Below are 16935 nucleotides of genomic sequence, written 5' to 3'. Positions count from 1 at the left end.
TCCCAACAACAGGAGTCATGACAACAGACGGGCAGCATGACTAAAACATTAGTTGGGAGTCGGTGATAGACGTAGAGTGGTAAGTGATATCCTAGAGGGTAAACGTTCACCTGTCTAATTATAAATACTCCACAAGCACTACTGTCAGCACACACATGTACGCACGACAAAGAATGCAGGGATGTACTCGAACCTCATCCAGTACAGCTCGGGAGGACATCACCAGCGTGATCTCAGCGCTGACAAGTCTGGACTCATCCTCAGCGATGTCTCTCATTCCTTAAATTGTGGGCCTGTGCGTATCTGAGAGATGTCTAAAAAACATTTATCTGCCCACACAGGTTTGAAAAAGCATCTGGCGCTAATTCATCATACATTTTTTACTGTCTATTTACGCACAGTAATTAATGAGTCAGATATATAGCGAGTTTGTCAGATGGGATTCGTCCATGTCAGGAAACAGCAGCGGCAGCAGATCCGCGCTGATGGTGTCAAAATGTCTCATTTGATTCATCAATGTGTCAGACAGACATCACAGCCGAACCCCATCTACCTTTCCCTATTTTTCTCTCCCTCTCTTCCTCCGTCTCTTTCCTCCCAGCTGTGTACAGTAGATCACATTATATATTAGTTCTTCATGTATAATGGATCAGCTCAGAGGCAGTGGATCGCTCGCCAGCTGCACTTTGCTTTGCTCCCAGTAAGTCTTCTTCTAATTTGCTGCACTTAGTAAAACCTACATGAGTCTACTCCAGCTGTCCGGACATTCAGAGCAGGAAACCCTTTCCACCTTTGTTAAACTCGACACTTAAACAGGTTTTAAAAGTTAAAATTACAGAAGGTTTAAATACTTTGTACTGTGACACATTCAGTTCATTCCTCAGGCTTAAGGTAAAGGGCAAAATAATGCTCTTTTCAATATTATTTCTTAAAATAACAGACTAAGTGCTAGTTGTTTATACATAAAAAATATTGATTCAGGAATCGTAAAAAAAAAGATCATGATCTTAAGAGAATCAATTTTTAAAATGCACTGAAGAATTCATTGGTACATCTGACAACATTTATCATCAACACTAACTGGACATCACCTTAAAAAGTGGTGAATTTTTAGTTGAAGTATTTTGTAAAAACTGGAGATCTTAAGCATAAACCAATTACAATATCTGGTGACCTGACAAACTTTATAGCCACTGTATAATTAAATCCCTTTTTCTGGTGGTCAGATTTCCTCCCCAACTCTTGTCTATCTATTGTTTGCTTATTTTCTTCTATTTTATCATTCTCCTCTGTCTCTTCACACATTTTTGTTCTTAAAATCTCATCAAACATTTGTCTTAAAGTGTAGACAGAATGTTAAGCGGTGCACTGTGAAATACTGTGAATTTGTGGGGTCAAATGAAAGTCAAGGGTGAGGACTGATGATCACACAGATCACACATATGCAGTGCGAGTGCTGAGTGGGATGGGCAGAGGTGGGAGAGGTTCAATTTTATGCTCGAAGAAAGACAGGAGAAAATAAAGGGAGATTAGGACTCGGGTAATATGAGAGCGAGCATTGCAGAAGGAGTGGGAGAGCGTATAGTGGGAAGAGATGTAGTGGAGGATACAGAGATGGTTAAGTAGAGTGTGAGGAGATAATGAAATAAAGGGAAAGGGAGGAGGAAAGACATACAGCAGCAACAACGAAGGGAGTGTGTTTAACTGACTCCCTTATCAGACGGGGTGTAAAAAAAGAAGGATTATTATTACCATTAAATGGGGAAAAATGAGTGAGAGAAGAGATTTCGATGCGGGCCAGGAACACTGATTTTAAGAGATGGAAAGAGGGAGACGTGGAGTGAGGGGTGACGCAGGTAGGCTACATAATGAATGTGATGGACTGATTCAATTTCACTGTCAGTCAGAGAAACTCACAGAGCAGCAGATTAGATTCATCCAGATAGTCATCAATGAACAAACACACAGTGGTAGCGCACGCACATGAATGAACGTCACAGTATGGATTTCTGAAAGCTAATAATTAAAATCACATATGAAATTACCATCAGTTTAAGTGCTACTAATGGCTGCGAGTTAACAAGCTCTTTGCCATACATTTAATGAGAGCGTCTGTACCATAGAGTTCAGATAATGATATAGTGAATAGTGATGCTGCTCGGTTCAGTCTGCTGCATCTTCATTCAATACTGCACACTCATTGTTAAAAGTCCAATACTCCAGCGAAAGATGTCCAGATTGGACAGTTCCTCACAATGTACAAAAAGCCAGCTTTTAATGCCAGTGTAGAAAGTAATCCGACCTTTATGAAGCGAAGCAGACAGCAAGAATGTAGTGGCAGGGATGTTGGAGGGAGTGTGTAGCAAGAAATTGGATTTTGTGTTTTTACCTTGACCATGATTTCTCTACCCTTAACCATTTTATTTGTGATAACCACAAGCTTTCTCTAATCTCAAAGTTTCCATGAAATGGCTAGCGGAGTGTTTATTGCTTAGGTGTTTTCTGTGAAACTGGCAGCTAGGGAGGTCGTAGACATTTACTGGTGTTAACAGCAGCGTGCAGCAAGTTTTACTTTCATACAAGAATCCATCTTGCCAGGTTTAAAGTTATCCATTTGGGTCCACACCAAATGTGGTGCAGCCAATCAGTGTCTACTACTGGCCTCTACAGGTGTGACGACGGATCACAGTGACTTGTCTCAAAAAAAACAATGGCGGGTCAGGAAGACTTTAACTCAGCAATAGTATCAGTTATATCAGAACTGGAATTTTTCAATTAAAGAAGAGCAAAGAAAAAAGAACAGGTTTTCTCGATAGAAGAGATGTTTTCGCTCTTCTCCTTCTCCTGACCAGTGTTTGACATGAGTGGTTGAGGTTAGGTTGAAAGTGCCTACCCTTTTCCAAGCAGTTTCCAAGGATGACTTCCCAGATAGTTCTGTGAAACAAACCATCTGGCGTATCTGGTTAACTAAAGCAATCCATGGAAGGAAGGATAGTAGTCTTATTAGCTGACTATTCTTTGCAATGAATACGGCCTTTGATGTCCGTCTCTCACAGCACACTTTCTGTGCAGACTCTGTGTGTCAAACTCTAATGTGGGACAGACTGTATGAACTGAGTATTTCTGTTTTATCTTTGAGCTTTTAGTATGAACTATGCTCATGTGTGGAAGCTGTACCAACATCTTCTCTATATACAAATGTGTTGTATTAAAACTATATATTCAAGTAAGATTAGCTGAGACTCCTCATGTTTATTCTTTTGTTCATCAAAGCGAAGTCTAGAAGTACTAGTTTTTGCTTTATCAATTTGGCGTTGTCATCAGGATTCCAACAAAGACGCACACTGGGTAAGTAAAGAGAATTATTTTCTTTTTCTTTATCCTAGACTGTGTGCCTGCTGACAGAATCATAAGAACAGTAGGAAAACTGCACTAAGAACAATTGCTATGAATATATGTGGAGAAAAATATAGTGAATTGCTTGACTGTTTTAGGAGGTTGTTTTGGACACCAATTTATTAGAGCTCAGACAGCATAACTCCCTCGCTTCATGTGCACATGAACTCAGCGCTCTGAGAGAGAGACCTGGAGAAAAAGGAGAGGGGAACTAAATATGTGAGGCTCCCACAAGCTTACTACAATTTGGATTCACAATCAAATTTAAAACAAATCTCCTGTGAATCAACAACGGGTTGTTTGCAGATTGTTTAGGCACTGATTGGAGTAATCACAGTTTTATAGAACTCTGTACAAGCAGAGTCTGACCACAACTACAAGTTTTTCTTCATTGGTCTTTCTTTCTTGCCGAGTCACAGGCAACAAAGCTACCGCCAGTTAGCATCAGAGACTTAAGGTGACTTAAAATCAAACTACACAGACACTTGAGACTTGACTTGAACTCATCCTCAAAAAACGTCAGACTTGAATTGGAACAATCATTATTTAAATTTTTTTGGCGACTGTAAGCTGCAGCAACAACACATGGCAAGCACAGCAGCCGATGCTGCAGCAGATGCTGGATCAACCACATCAAACTTTATCAGGCTCCTGACAATGCACCAGGAGATGTGAGTCAGTTTGCAAGTTAATGTGAAAAAAAGCTAACATTAGCATTTAGCTCTCAGCCTGTTCAGCTCCATATTAGATCGGCTATCTAATGTATATAATATATATTATATACATTAGATATATGTATATAACTTAACCTAAAAACCCCTCTATTTTTGCAGAAACAGGCACACAGCCTCAGGTCCTGCTGGTCATTTCCTGGATTAATTAGCGACAGGGGTGTCTCACACTGATGACATCAGCGTCAGACTGGGGAGATTAATGAATGTGATTTTTGCTGACAGATAAAATGTCTCTGTTAAACCAGGCAGAGGCAAGCTGCTCCTAATGTGCTCTGAAAATGTGTGTGTGTGTGTGTGTGTGTGTGTGTGTAGAGAGAGAGAGAGAGAGAGCGAGAGAGAGAGAGAGAGAGAGAGAGAGAGAGAGAGAGAGAGACCACAGCATGCGTCAGAAACCAGCCTGGGTCAGTGTTGATTAAATAAACAACTGTGTTTATAGAGCAGACTTACACTCAACAGGCAGTGCATAAAAAACATACACACGCAGACATGATACGCCCGTCAACGTCCCACGCTGTCACACCATTTTGTTTACATCACTCATGACAAAGAACCAAATACTGTGACTTCTTTAGAGTGAATAAACTTTCAGGAAATGGTTATTGGACATCAGCCGAGTGTGGTTTCACTATAAATGTGATTTTTACTTTACAAACCTTATATATCTTTCATTCATTTTTTTTTACTTGTCTAGGGACAGAAGCTAAAAACAAATTTGAATCATATTTAAATATTCTTCTTGGTATGGCAGCCTTTCTTCATGATAACTGTGAGTATTTTGAGCTACACATGAATTTTTTTTTCTGCACAAGTTTTCGGGGCAGCACAGTGGTCTAATGGTTGGCACTGTTGCCTCACGGCAGGAGTTGGGATCCCCCAGCCGGTGAGAGGTCGGGGGAGTTTGTGGATGGGCCTTTCTGTGCGGAGTTTCCATGTTGTGCCCATGTGGGTTCTCTCTGGGTATTTCGGCTACTTCCCACAGTCCACAGACATACATTCATTAGGTTAACTGGTGACTCTAGGTTGGTCACTTTTCTGCATTATGATTTTTTCTGCACGTTTGTTTCTGCTTGTGGTACCATGATTTATTTAAATTTAAATGGTCTCTCCTTATGATTTGAAAAAAGAAAATAAAGAAATGACCTGATGAAGGTCATTGCACTGAAACAGTGTTAATAAATCTTTTATTCGTGCAGAAGTGCAGAAGAGAGTGTGAGGAAGTCTTTTTGCTTCATATTCAGTACTCTGGAACACTCTGCCCAGTTACCTCAGACATGAAAGTTCTGTTAAAACTCAACTGAAAACCTGACCTGAACCAGGCAAGCTTTGAGTTAATGTAATACATTTCTACCCTGGTCTGTCATTTTTACTATCTGCATTTGTCTGCTTATTTATTAGATCTTATATTACTAGGAATTTATCTATTTATTTATTTATTTATTTATTGTTATTCTCCTCTATGTCTTTTTAATGCCATACTGCTGCTTTTATTTTTTCATTCTGATTTTATATATTTTGAATTGTGTTTTTTACTTATGTTGGTTTTTTTTAATGCCACACTGTAAAACAGTGGATGTTATGTATGAAAGGTGCTATATAAATAAAACTTATTCTTATTCTAAAATCTTCACAGTATATCCTTAATTTGGAGCCATGTGTGCGTGCACACCATCTGAACTGGGTAAGTGGTGTAACAGTGTGTACGCACAAGTCAACTTAGCATGTCGGGGCTTTAGGAGACAAACATTATGCCAGATGTGCAGTATGGAAGTATTTAATGCTTTTTTTTGGTTTTTTCAGTTGTTTTTCCTGTTTGAGAACTGGTCTCCATTTACTTAAATTGTTTGGGAGACTCTGCAACACTGTTTTCCTGTGAAACTTCAGCAGGTAGATAATGACTGAATTTTGGGGTGAATTATCCCTTTAAATCAAAGAACACTTGCTGTGGTTAGAAAAACCATACAAATCATTTTTTCTAGATCTGGGCACAAAAGTGGATGCAGGTAACGTTTGTCTCAGATGATACCCAGCCCTAAATGTGAAACATGAAAAAATTTCACACATGTACACAAAATAATTTTTCAGAAAGGACAGCAAATAGTGTAGGATTTCAATCAAGCACCCCCAAAAAATATTTTTTCAAATTTAATGGAGATGTGAGTACCACAAGCTGAGTGCTATTTAGTCCCATTAATTTGTAGAGAAGACAAACATCTGTACAAAAAAAATCTAGATGGATAAATAGCACTACAGGCCAGGGAAAATTATATAGATTTTTTTAAGGTGGACTGTCCCTTTAAGTAATGTTTGCAGCTGCCATTGAATGTAAGTGCACACAGTATGTTCATGCTTGTGTGTGTGAGTTGGTAACTAATGTGAGGATCGTTGTGTAATCACTCACCCTGTATAACTCAACCCACCCTAATGAATAAATAACAGAGAGATCAAACAGGAGTCTACAAAAGAAAATATACATGAAATATGCAACACTGGCTTTGACATAAACCTCCTTCTCTCTCAGAATATGTTCAATACAACGTATTTCAATGTATATGTGTATGTCCTCTGTTGCAGACATGTAATTCCGTCTCTTTGATGAAACCGATGTGTGCATATGTGTTGCACATTGCATTTAAAGTGGCAATGGCGGTGCCACACTTTTAATCTGTTTTTTTTTCTGTTATTTTTTACTTCTGGGACACTTATGACCTACAGTGTAATAGAAATACACTCAGGCATTGAAAAAGGAAGCGCGTGGTTTGGATTTAAGAGCTCTGGACCTCAAGATGATCAACAACAGAGTTGGTGTCTTTTGACCACTGAGCCAGATCAGCTGGAGGCATCAGCACCGACCACCCCAAGAAGTGTGGAGGACAGCGGGGATAAGAGCCATGCTAACCCAGTTTGGCCTTACGGCTGCACCTGGCTAATGTCAGGTCGGGAAAATGAAACAGACAAAATGGGACCCAGGCTGCCCAACTAACTAAACTACTAAGTTTTAGATGACGCTAGGGATGTCGTGAGAACCAATACATTTGTACCAAGACGAAGCAAAAATACTCAAAACATCACAGTACTGATTTCTATACCATACCATAGGTACTGGAGACGCAGCTCTTTCAGAAATGACGGCAACAGCATACTAAGTGTTGCAGTCTGTCTTTACATGCCAAGGGACAACACTTGCTGCAATAATGCAAAATTCAAAGCTGGCAATGGCAACACATCTCATTAGCAAACCTGCAACTTCACTTTCCATGGACAACAAAACTTCGAGAAGTTGTTTGGCTTTTTTTCACTGTCTTTGTTTGATGTTAGCTTTGCATTTCTACTAGTGTTAGCCAACACTGCATCCAAAACTCCTTACCAACATGCTTTGCATGCTTCAAAAATCTGTGAGATATATCAGTGCTTTAACTTTAGTATGAAACAAATATTCATGAATTGCATACATGGGGGGAAATATTACAGTTTGAACTGTACTAACACTAACAACAACAACAACAACATAATGAGACCCAAGCAACGGCGTCAAATGGCCTGTTGGTAGACTGACAGCCTGCAGGTTGTTGACAGGTTTGGGAAGAGAAATGTAAAATGTTTTAAATAAATATCAATGTTGAAATTGAGAAGTTTAGACTAGAGTATTTGACTGTTTTAAAAAAAGGTACCTTTGGGTACTGAATAACCAGGTATTGGTACCGTATCAGTTCAAATGTGAATGGTACCGAACCCTGATGGAAGTACTCTGAGACAGATCACTACCAACTCACTAACTTAACAAGGCACCTCAAAGACAGACATCCAGATAATTCATGTGCCTTATGCTGACATGAACATTATGATTATTTTTGTGTGAGACAGCTGGCAGTGCCAACTATGTTCAGCAATGGCTAAACACTAAAGGCTACCATCTTTAGGCTAACGCACCCGTAGCTCATAGTAGTAGGCTTCCATCCTGACCCATTACCATTCAGTCTGTCATCTGCCATCACAATGATGGTGTCTGTCACTATGTCTGTAAATTGAAACTACTGCTCGCACTCTGAGCTCAACTTCTAGTCAAAGTTCAGAAGCAGAAATCACTTTTGCGCTCCATTACCCTCCAGAGACAACATGCTCCCGTTACAGTGTTTTGTGTCAGGCTTAGTAAATATCCTCCTCAGTCTTTTGTACTAGAAGCTCAGAAGAGTGATCAAGAAAAACAACAATGGCTGAATTTCATCAGTTTTCAGTTAAGTTTTGTGTTAGGATTTTACGTTGAAAGTAAATTGGGTATTGGGAATTGTGGAAATTCACTTGTATCTGTATTGACTACTAAATTACTGGTATTGTCATATCTCGTTTGCTTGTGTTAAGAGGATTTTTATCCCTGTAGTAGCGTGTTTTAAAAGCGTTCTCTGGTTTCCTGGTGAGAGAAGTGTGAGCATGTTCTGGTAGGAAAGGTTGGACTGACCAATATCGTACTGTGCTGTGTATGCATGGGTGTCAGAGATGATGGAGACAGACACTGTTGTCTTTGCTTTTCATTCATTAATTGTAGCACTATCATATACCAAGCCTGTATTTGCCTTGTGTGTTGCCACAGATAAAAAGACGAAAACAGTGATAATTGGCTGCAGTGAAATGTTGGTGTGTGAGTGCGTGTGTGTGTTTTTACATATTTTTTCCTGTGTGGCTCACAATATCAAACATGAATGAAAATCTAAACTCGGGTCCTGTGGATGATGTCCTTGAAGATGCAGCTGAGGAGAAACTGCAGTTCATTCACCAAAACAAAGAGCATAAAACACCTCGCAGTGTTGATGCTGTTTAAGGTTGTCATAAGCATCAAAGTATCAATACTATTTCAATACCATGCGTTTAAAAACAATACAGTATTGACTGATTATTGTATTGAATAAAGCCGAACAATTGATTGAAATTCTTTTGAAATTGCAATGTTGCAAAAAATCACAGGAGACATGTGTCAGAATACCATTTTAAATAAAATATGGTCGGGCTGCAGAGATGAAGTGGCTGATAGATCATATTTTGTTTGATTCAGATCCCTGAAAAAAATCATACCACAATAATTTTTTGTTTTTTCAATGAAAATGAATAATTATGTAATAATTTTTTTTACCTTTAATACTGTAAATCATATTGCAATTACAAAATCTGTCAAAATCTTTTGTTTTCAAAATCATTGAGCTAAAGTATTGACAGTATTGAAGCTCTGTTAAAAATGATGAATGAAAGTGTACAATCAACACCTCAGTTCAGTTTGGTTTTTCATTATACTGCCTGAAATTTGACTTGCAGCAAAACTACACAGCCAACACTGTGTGCCGATTGTTAAAAGAAAGAAAAGTTCTATTCTGGCATTGAAGTATAAAATTCAGACATTCTGACAACTCTCTTGTTCATCATTTTATTTAAACAAGAAGTTGTCAAGAGGTAAAGCAGTTCAACAGTGGCTCTGTTATAAACTGGATGATGTTCGTGTTATGACATTTATTATTGTGAGTGTTTAAGTAAATGTTGCTAAAAGGTTGATTCAAGCTAGGTAATGACAAAAGCAAATACCAAAGACAGTTTTATATTATGAGGAAACAGCTTCGGTCCAGATTTACTTACTGTCATCTGATGTTAGCAAGCTCTTCAAGAAAACCTTGACTGATTGTCTTGATAAGTAATATCTTCCTAAATGTGAAAACCAACATTCAGCCCATTGTTGATGGCCGATAATATTTGTCCAATCACCCAACCCTAGGCCAGGGTGTTGGCCCCATCCATTGTCTCAATATGGACACTCCAATTCCAAGAAATGACAAAGCAGCAGTCGACAGCGTCTGTAACAACGTATTCTTGTGCTGTGATCTAACTGAAAACACTGCTCTTCTTAATTACATGGCAACTACAGTTGTTAGGAGTGGGTGATATGGTGTCAAAATAGTATCACAATATTAGAGCTCTGTCATTCTTGACAATATAGCAAAATACTCCAAAATATTTTTGGTTTCGAGCTCATAATAACTTTTGAGCTCCCCTTACAGGATTTTTGACTGTTATCATTTTCAACCGGGTTCTTCTGCTTGAGTTAGTTAAATATGTTTGTTGTATTGCCTCCTTCTGTTGTTACACTCTTCTTGCACTTCTTGTATATAACAGTGGTTTATTGTACATCTGATCTTTTGTAACCAAATTTCTTTCAAACTCCTGAAGTTGCTCCTCTTTTTGGGACTAACAATGTTAGTTTCACTTTTATTCAGGCTTGTTGTTGCTGTGTGTAAATTTTCTTAATCACCCCGAGTTGCATTTGTGGAATGGTCAAAAACCTTTATCGGTATCACTGTAAGTCAAACTATTCTTGGCCTAATTCTTGGAAAAATAACAAGGTCCAAATCAGTGTAACGGACAACAGCTGCATCACAGAGCATCGCATCATTTGACACGTGTCACTGACACCCATAGCACATATTGTACGTGCCATGCAGACAGAAGAGGATGTCAAGGTACGGTGGCAGGATGTGTCACTCCAGAGGGAGAGAGTGTGAAAAACCTGCTGTTTCTCTCCGGAGAGTTGACATCCATCGACGCTGGAGCAGGAAATAAAGCAGTTGCGCATCCCAACGACTTGATGGGCATCAGCCACCACTGACATTTAAAGGTGTAGCTTTAAATTGTCCTATGATCAATATAACAAGAGGCAGGATGGAGCAGGATGTGACACCACAGCATTTCCTCGACATTTAGGTAAACGTAAACAATACGAAGTGTAATGTAAGCCTGCTATAATGTTGAGTGTGTAGACTCAAACACTCCCTCTGAAAATGTGTCTCATTGACTTTCATTGAGCAGAGAGTATCTTAAAGAGTCCAATATATTAATGGACAAAAAGTCCAAGTCAAAGCGATCACTTTCTTCCAACAATGGTCTCCATCCACTGTCCCACTGTCCCAGTCTGGTCTCAATCTCTGTCTTTGTTCGTGTATTGATTGAAAAAAAAAGTTTAGCCACTGAAGCCCTGAGCTTTTGACAGCAGTGATCGTGTCAGGAGGGAGAAGGTAATGGAAAAAAGACATTAGCTTACTTTGTCTGCTTTCATGTTTGAAGACCAACGTCTGTTGAATCAATATCTGCCCTTTGTAAATGTTCCCCGTATGTGCGCCGGCCCATCCTGACCAGGCAAATCAAATCTCTGGACATCATACCATTACAAAAGAGTGGTCTGATGTCTGGGGAAACCACGCAGCCCTCAGGCAGGATAACTTAGGATATTACTTCTTGGGAAGCAGACAAAAACACAGAATTAGGGTGAAAGGACAAAGAGCTAAAGAAAGGGCTCTGGTTTCCAGAAATTTGCTGCAAATTAGGGATGCTTCTGGCAACTAATTCCCTGTCGATGAACTGAATATTTTAATTTAAACTAGTTGACTCATCGAAAAACAAGAAAACTCTCAGAAAACTTTTCTGATAACTTTTTTACTTTTACTCCCCATATTTTAACACAAATATTTGTACTTTCTACTCCTTACATGTTCAAAACAGACTTGATACTTTAGTTTCAAAGCATCTGAATGGAATTATTTATTATTTTTATTTAGCATCATTTCACACCGATCTCGCAGCATCAGCATTGATTTAATGCTTAGTAGACAGGACAACAACACATACAAATGATGATCTCTTGTTGTATCCATCAGTGCATAGTTTATCAATTAGACAGACATACAAACCTAACAAGACAAAAAAACAATATAAAACGAAAAATACATATCTAGACAAACAACATGAAACAGGTGAAAACAACATAAAAGACGTATCAAGACAAAAAACATCACAAAAGACGTAACAAGATGAAAAACTAAGATGAAAAAACTGTAACACTCAAAACTATGTAAAGGATTTAACAACATGGGAGAGAGAGCTGCAGAGAAAAAGGAAGATTCAGTTAACTTTGCTCAGAATCAGCCAGAAGTAATGTCCTTAAGAGAACTACTTTTATACTGAGTATATGTCAGACCCTGTACTTTTTCACTTTCACTTGAGTTAAGAAGTTGAATTTGTACTACTTCTACATCTACTTTTACTAGTCTTTTTTTACACAAGTATGTGTTCTACTTCTTGAGTACAGAAAGTGTGTACTTTTGCCACCTCTACCTTTCATGAATTGTTAACTGATGATGTCAAACATTGTCCAAAAAAAATAACTGTGTGTATTTAGAGCCATTGAAGCCTTTTCCCACAAGTGTATATATTCTATATTGTGTCTATTATATTCTCAATAAAGAAAATTAGCCAAAATATTGATATTGGCGTCAGCGTCAGTGTCAGCATCTGCCTCAAAATCCCAGTATCCGTCAGATCCTGCGATTTCATTTAAGCCATTCAGTTAATGGACTAAGTGTTGCAGCTCTATGATCAAAGAATCATTTTATTATCTTGATCTAATAAGATTCTCCTTGTTACATTATAATTAGGTTGTGGTCATGTAATATGTGAACCCGTCACAACTATGACCATTTTTTTCCACATGATTTATGCAGCTTCTTCTGCACACAATAAACAATAAAACACATGTCTACTGTGGCCACTACTGTAAACTAAGTGTTGATGACCGCAGGGCCACTCTCAGGCCCCAGAGGCATATTACAGGGACTCTGCAGCTGCATCAGCCGGCAGTAATTCTTCTCTGCAGATGTGAAGTGTAAGTACAGCAACAAAATAACCAGCAGCCTAATGTCTGCTGATTCTAGGTGATTAGTCTTTATGCAACGATCACAAGACAACACAAGGCATTTAGGGTTCAAGAAAGGAAATCTTGTTAGTTGAGATTGCAAAATATTTGTTCCAGTTTCAGATGAAAACAGCGTCTGTAATGTCACAATCACAAAATAATCATTCAGCAATCACATTAGAGTAAAAACAAATCAAATTTTTTACACCCATCATGCAACCAGTTTTCTGCAGTGGGGGTTCGGGGGGATGGACAGTGTTGATCACTGATTCCTGAAGCCCCAGGAGACTGTCAGACAAATTTTATTATGGACTTTTTCCCACAGGCTATTTTTCTATATTTCAGGTTCACCCACAAATGTTGGAACCTCATGAATATGTGTATTTTTCACTGCTATCGTACGTTGTGCCTGTCAGATTTATTTACAGGGACCAACTTGATTCAGTGTATGAAGTTTGGAATGGGTCTTCCAACTACAAATGAAGCTCATCCTAAGTTCAGCCAGGAAGACCACCTTTACCCTTCATTCATTCACAGTCTTCCATGTCTCTCTCTCTCTCTCTCTCTCTCTCTCTCTCTCTCTCTCTCTCTCTCACTCCTCTTACTCCCACGTAATCAGCTGATTGCAGGTGTTCACTTTCCTCCCTATTAAACCAATACAATATCGATTCCATTCAATTCAGGGGTCTGTCATCCATATCAGACATTACCCGCATATTTATGGAAAAGACATGACATTGGAATTTCAAAATAAAGCACCTTAGAGATCGATCGATTGATATTTCAACTTTGCATCGATTATATTGGACACTGAATCAATATATCGATCCTAAAGTCATAAAGGTATTTTTGTGTTACAAGAGACTTTAAAGTTTGAGTCAAGCACTTTGATATGTTGTCTGTTTAAAGCCCTGTCTGGACAGCAGGCTGTCAGCCGTGTTTTTTGATATTTCAAACATGTCATTGAGAGTGGAGTCCAGTCTGACAATTCATTCATTCATTCATTCATTTACAGATATAGGGATTACTGATGTATAAGTACAAATGTAATATAAAGATAATCAGTAATTAATAGACTGATAAAAGTAGCACAGTAGAAGAAAAGAAAGAAAGGCAGGAAGAAAGAAAAAAGCCAACAATAAATAAATAAATAAGTAAAATTAACCCATCCACATCCAGCAGCACCCAAAGGATCCTATTTTCTGATGTGTTTTTGTTTGTTTGTTTGTTTGTTTGTTTGTTTACTTGAGTGAAAAAATGTTTTTGATGAAAAAATAAAAAGAATCTTGATCTCAGTTTTTTGGGAGAAAAATTGTGATTCACGTTTTAGGAAGAGTCGTGCAGTCCTATTGCATATTATATCTTTGAAGATTACATCTGCCCAGCAAAACACAAGCTAGAAAATAATAATAAAAAAAAATAATTAGATCCGTATTATAAATGTGTTTCAGAACCACTGCCCATCCCTGGAGATTTATCACGTTACTGATGGAAACTTTAGCTCCTGAAAACACCTCAGAAAGTTGAAGCCGCGCTCTCCTCCAAAATAAAACAGCGTTTCAACCACAGACAGAAGAAAACAGCATCATCACAAAGTTCAACAATCTGCTCCTCTGTAAAGCTTTGTAAAACAGCGCAAACATGAACAAAACGAGTTCTTACCTCAGCGTCCTCCGGACCTCCTCTTGCGCCCCTGGCACCCCCACACCGCCCGCTGCTCATCTCCCGGCCCGGCCCATCACCGCAGGTACAGTCCAGAGAGCGCAGCCCGCACCATGACCGAGACACCGGGAGAGTTACAAAACAAGCGCGGAGGAGGAAGAAAAAAAAAAAAAGATGGAAAGATGTGGACTTCTGAGTTATAAAAATTTGTCCTGCTCCTGCTAGACTTCTGTCCCGGCTCACTTTTCTTTTCTGTTTTGTTTTGTTGTGTGTTTTTTTCCTCCTCTGTATATTTTCTATTAGTGAAATTTGGCTCCTGTAGCGGTGGGCTGAAGCGCGTCGGACTGCAGGAGGCTGGATGGTCCGCTGTTGGTGCTCCGCGCTCCTGACTTCTGTCAAACCAGTCAGAATAAGGGGGGTGACTTCCGGTGGAAAGTTTCAAAATACAATCAAAAGGGTGAACGAGTTGCAGAGTCTGTGGATGAAGCAAAAACGGTGTGTGTGCAGAGATGAGCAGTGTGTCAATTACATAAAAAATGAAGATGTAGTTTGTAATAAAATATTTTATGAGCTTGTATTTGTGTATTAGAAATTCTTAAAATATATACATATATATACAAGAGAAAGAATAAGAAGAATAAGGGTATATACAGGGAAAATAAACTCACAGAGCCTCAGGTTTTTTATGTACATAAAATTAAATATAATGAAAGTAGGGTAAGACAAATTACAACAGCTAAGAAGAAAATGTCATTTTATTCTCAAACTAAGAGAGGTCACTCAGTAGAGTGCAGATTCCCACCAGGCAACAGGTGGTGAAGCACCTTCTGCAATACCATCACAACTGTCAGATGCAACCAGCGGAGATTTGAAAAGTTCTGCCAACATTAACTCGCCCTACATGCATGTTGTCCCGAGCTGAAACAAGATTTCAAATTGAAGCGGTTGTTGATCACTTTAAGAAAAGTTAAGAAAAGTGAGAAGTCAGTTGTCAGTGGTCGTATAAACCAGAGCGCTCAAAAAGACTCATAAAATATGTGTTGTGAAGGAATTTAATGTTTAACTTACCACTATATTGACCTATAACTTTGTGGGAATTTAATAAAAGTTACTAAGTGTATTTTTTGGCAAAATGGAGGATCTCACGATACATGTGTGATTACAGTGAACAATTTCCAGTGAGGCTCATGCTGTCTTCACTTAAAGACTTTTTTTTACAGAGGAGAACAGAGGGCTAATAGAGAGCTGAACATATGATGTCACAGTGAATTTGATCTTTGACATTTTGGATATAAAATGTCATCACTGCTTCATTTTATCCAATTAGATATTTGTATGTAATTTTATCATGATTAGTGTATGAAATCTTGAGTTTGCGAGGTCACCGTGACCCTGGCCTCTGATATTTGACCACCAAAATCTAACCAGTTCATCTTTGAACATCTGTAGAAATTCCTTTGAGGCGCTGGTCAGATATCTCACTCAGGATGACTTGAAAATATAATGCTTGTGGCTGCGGCTGATGCTGGTGTAAAACCTTCAAAAACGATTTTTTCAAAATTGTGAATCACAGAGGTCAATCAGCACAGTCATGAATGTGCGTTAAAAAAAAGCCATCGCATGATCCCCTAAGACACATTTTAATCCTCAACAATCACAGACTGCAGCCTAATCACAGTCTTTGGCTAAATGCAAGTGAATCATGTGAACTGGGTCCTGTAGGTCTGGCAACGCACTCGCTGTGAACTATCATATTTAAATTGTGTTCCTCATGATGGCTGAGGAAAGAAGCTGCTTTGTTGTTTGGTGCAAATTTCCCCTAAGACAAAGGGTTGTAATCAAAATATGATCAGTTAAGGCAAGTTTACTGAATGAAATACAACAGAAGAATGGAGGAATTAACAAAGTGTGTGTGTGTGTGTGTGTGTGTGTGTGTAAGTCATTAAATGTTTCATGTTTATACCTAATACGGCTGTCCTGCCATACAAATATAACCAATGTTAAAATGGAAACTTTCATTTTCCCTGTGGGGAAATCAGGCAGTTGCATTGGCAAGAACTACACAGTTCTGTGTGTGATTTTGAGCCATGTAGATAAAAGCAGTAGAGGGCTATATCATGTTATGTCAATGTGAATTAAAAAAAATAAATAAAGCTAAAGGAAATTTTCAAGAATGAAAGAGAGGTAAAATGTCTAGAAATGCTATATAATTGTGATGTATCATTACTGTCAAATATGTGAAGCATAATTGAGACCTATTAGCCAAGTAGTGCGATAATGCATATGGCTGAACTATATTAGTCAAGAGGACAGGAGTGTAAAACTCTGCCCTCCTTAGTTACTGTTGCTATGCCTGTCAGGGTTTCCATTGTTACACTGCACATATGTCGAAGACTTACCATCAAAATTGGAAGTAATTGTTGG

At 38.5% G+C, this 16935-nt stretch overlaps 1 protein-coding gene across 1 annotated transcript in view; it reads right to left on the bottom strand.

Annotated features, from left to right (window-relative positions):
• gcgrb (glucagon receptor b) overlaps nucleotides 1-14839 on the bottom strand; it is a 71183-nt gene extending 56344 nt beyond the window's left edge. Inside the window, exon 1 of the mRNA XM_084714161.1 lies at nucleotides 14512-14839. The gene's annotated coding sequence lies outside the window, so the exon portion shown is untranslated. The remainder of the gene's footprint in view (nucleotides 1-14511) is intronic.
• Nucleotides 14840-16935: the final 2096 nt, after the last annotated feature.

This window comes from Lutjanus erythropterus, chromosome 3, assembly GCF_056507025.1.
Source record: "Lutjanus erythropterus isolate fLutEry1 chromosome 3, fLutEry1.hap2, whole genome shotgun sequence".
In the NCBI taxonomy this organism is placed as follows: Eukaryota; Metazoa; Chordata; class Actinopteri; order Lutjaniformes; family Lutjanidae; genus Lutjanus; species Lutjanus erythropterus.
Note: the sequence above shows the minus strand (reverse complement) of the source record. Positions and strands in the feature narration are given on the sequence as shown.